At 34.5% G+C, this 3,705-nt stretch overlaps 1 pseudogene; it reads right to left on the bottom strand.

The window, feature by feature from the left end:
* Positions 1-1,503: 1,503 nt before the first annotated feature.
* On the bottom strand, positions 1,504-2,153 carry LOC118655973 (annotated as a pseudogene).
* Positions 2,154-3,705: the final 1,552 nt, after the last annotated feature.

Genomic DNA, 3,705 nt, shown 5'->3' with positions numbered 1-3,705 from the left:
ACAATGTTATCCTCGGCAGTTGTCATGATAAAGTGATTTGTTAATATCTCTAGCTGTGGTAATTTATTTTACTGTTCTCATTGAATGTAAGCAATTTTGCTCTGTCCTACTGATTATTTCTCTTATATGCCAAGTTTAAGCAATTCTGGTGAATGGATAAAATCCAATTCAGTCAGTCAATATGGGTGTGTCTTACGAAATTAATTCAGAGTGAAGGAAGGACCGTGTGCCATAAACGGGAAGAGAATTCGATGAGGATCACAGTGATCTAATTCTGAATGACGAATAGTCACTTCACATCTCACAGCATCTGTTGGTTCTTTGGTAAAAGAAGAGGTCTGGCTGATTTCATAGGCCAGTTCTAAAATTTTCTGAAAGAAAAAACATGCTGCTGAAAAGTTCTGTATTTCCTTGTGCTGTTGAAAAGCTCATCTTGCTTTTGTATTCTGTCAGGATTCATGACCATTTTTTGTCATTAAAATTAATATCTCAATTTTATTGACCACAGATGCTGCAGGTATAGGAGAAGCAGATGGTAATATGGTGCTCTTAAAAAACATGCTCAATTGTAATTCTTAATTTAATTGTCTTTCAACTGGACATTCTAAAACTTTATTAAATTTTTATAGTTAACTCAAGAGAGCTTTGGTCTTGCCTGTAAGTACTAACTTACATGCATAGTTTGGTTCTTGGTTCTAGAACTTGTGTGTCAGTGAGCAAGACATCTGTGAAACAGAGTGGAGGCAGGGCATCCTTGCTGGGGGTATATTGTCATATAATTTTATTTCAGAGCATATTGGTAAAAGAGTTTCTGTAATTATGATAGTAGATATCATAAAAAAGATTAACAATGTCAAAACAGTCATTTAAAAGGAAAGAGTAATATAGCATTAAATAAAATATGAAATATGTAATTCAGTTTATGAGAAAAATTGGAAATTTTAAAAGGTGTGTTTTCATGAGTCATATAGACAGTCCATGAAAAAACTGAAGTTTATTTGTGCTGCATTGTATAAATAATGTGAATTATAGTAAGATATTGGGGAGAGGGACATTAGCTTTGTTGAGTATAGAGGAGAAAATGACTTCCCTAAAAATTATCTGGAATTTTAAAAAATATGGTTTTAAAAGCTAATATTATAAACTGACAATAAGTAATTGTGTCAAACCCAGCTATTTTAACATATTTTGAACTATGTTCACTTATTTACATGAGGGAGTTTATTGAAATAAAGTACTAACCGTGATCTAGATCAGCATTGTTCAATAAAAATACAATGCAAGTCACATGCACATTTTTATTCTATATTAGCTTTTATCACCACGATGAATTTTTAATTTCTCTAATGTACAAATAGAATAAAACAATCCACTTTCTATGGTTTCTAAACACTTAACCACTGATGATTTCTGGGAGATTCTGTTGTCCTTCAAAGTTCAGATGCATGATCTTCTGTAAAAGCTCAATTCACCTTCCTTCTGCCACAGAATTAATTCATCTTTTCAGAAGTCTTCTCTGATGTTTTCTTGGCCTCTCTGTGTTGCTGCTTCATTTGAAAGACTTCATCTTCTAATTGCACAATAGTCCTTCCAAGCTCATGATTCTTACTGACCAAGGATAACCAATTTGACTCCATTTCTCTTCATTTCCATCCAACTGTGAGTTGTATGTTATTTCACTGCCAGTTTAAATCTTGAATACATCTCCTTAACTTCTGGAGCGCTTTCTGTGCGTGTCCTATCATATGAGCACGATTTTCATTACACACTTTGCAGACATTGCATCCACGCTGTGACATTAGTTCCAGTTTCCCAATCCGAGCCGGTTGATGCTCTAACTGAGCCATAGAATTGTTCACACACTCTTGCCATGCACCAATGTCAATTTTGTGACCCGAGGAAGGGTCTGAAATTCATATCATTTCATACTGAACAATTCACTAGGATGTCAAGCAGCCAGTCTTTCAAATTCAATTCTAATATGTTGTTTTCCAAAGCAGAATAATCCTGGGCTCTTCGGTTGCTCAAGAAATTTTTAGTAGGTCGGTATCTGTGCATTTCCTTCTCCGCCTGCACAGCAGCTGCACACCAGGCACTTTATAACCTTGGTCAAAATAGGCAGCACACCCACATCCGCTGCAGTTACCAACCATGGCTCCATTCTGAAGTTCACCTGACTTTTCTGAATCTGCACTGGTGCATGCCCTGTCATTTATACCTGCCTGCGCAATTTAAATTTTGTAATTTTCACACTAACGTAGAAAAGACACAGGTAAATTTTACTTTTGTAATTTTATTTAACACAATATAGGTATGGTATTATTATTTCAACATGAAATTTGAGACTGTAATTTCTTTTTCATGAAGCCTTCAAAATATAGTGTGTAGTTTACTTGCAGTACCATTCAGTTTGGACAAGCTACGTTTCAAGTGTATGATAACCACCTGTGGCTAGTGACTATAGTATTGGCAGCCTGGGTGTGGATGGTAGGATACAATAGTAAATAATACAGGCATGGCCACTAACTTCAGAGACTTTATAGTCTATTATGGAAGACAGACTTGGACAGTAGATCAAATTGTAAAATTTTACACTTCTTGCACTTGTGACAAAGCATGTCATAAAATTAATATTGTTGAAGACATGTCTCCATTTAATGTATTTCCATTTTACTTATGTTCTCTCTATGGGTGAGATTGTTCTTGGCATTTTTTTTTTTAGAAAATGAATTATAAATTAGCATTATTTTGTAGTTTATTAATATTCTTTTATATTCATGCTTCCAATTTTTTTTCCTATATCAATATTACACTGAAAATTTGAAGATAAAGACTCATGAGGCAGAAGCATGATAATCCCTCACTGTCATTATATATTGTTAAAAAAAATAAAGTAGCTAGGTACAACATTTTTAAAAAGTCAGAGAAAACTTTATCTAGGATGAGAGAAAATTCAATATTTTTCCATGCACTTTCTATAGCTTTACAATTTCTTTAATTTCTGCTGACATGTGTTTTCAAAGGCTTTCTGCTAAGGGTTGTAGACCTCTAGGTTTATTATAAAAGTAGTGTATTTCTTATGAAATCTTGCATTTATACCTTAATTTAAACATAAAAGCTGGTGTGAAGAGAGTACTTAGTCATTCAAATGGTAAGAGTATAGAAGAATTAAAAATGCAAAGAGGCCCTGATCGATTTGGCTCAGTGAATAGAGCATAGGCCTGAGGACTGAAGGATCCCGGGTTTGATTCCAGTCAAGGGCATGTACCTTGGTTACTGGCACATGCCCAGTAGGGGGTGTGCAGGAGGCAGCTAATTGACGTTTCTCTCTCATTGATGTTTCTGACTCTCTATCCCTCTCCCTTCCTCTCTATAAAAAATCAATAAAATATATTTTAAAAAATGCAAAGAGAATAGTTTATAAATGACATGAACTCAGTGTTGTTTAAAGATTTACCTTAACTGATTCCATGTAGTCCAGGCTGAATTGTGAATGGAGCTGAAGATAGTTATCTATTTTCTGAGTTTTAAAGAATGCCAAAAAGCACAGATGAACCAGAAGTTTAATTTTCACTCATCTAGCTGAAAATATATATTTTCTTATGTTGCTTCCTATCTAGAATTGCTATGGACATTTAGACAGAGAAGATTATAGGGACTAGAAGAGCCAGCTCCATGAGAACTTCCCTTAGCTGCAATTTAATG

Source organism: Myotis myotis, unplaced genomic scaffold, assembly GCF_014108235.1.
Source record: "Myotis myotis isolate mMyoMyo1 unplaced genomic scaffold, mMyoMyo1.p scaffold_m19_p_5, whole genome shotgun sequence".
NCBI lineage: Eukaryota > Metazoa > Chordata > Mammalia > Chiroptera > Vespertilionidae > Myotis > Myotis myotis.
Note: the sequence above shows the minus strand (reverse complement) of the source record. Positions and strands in the feature narration are given on the sequence as shown.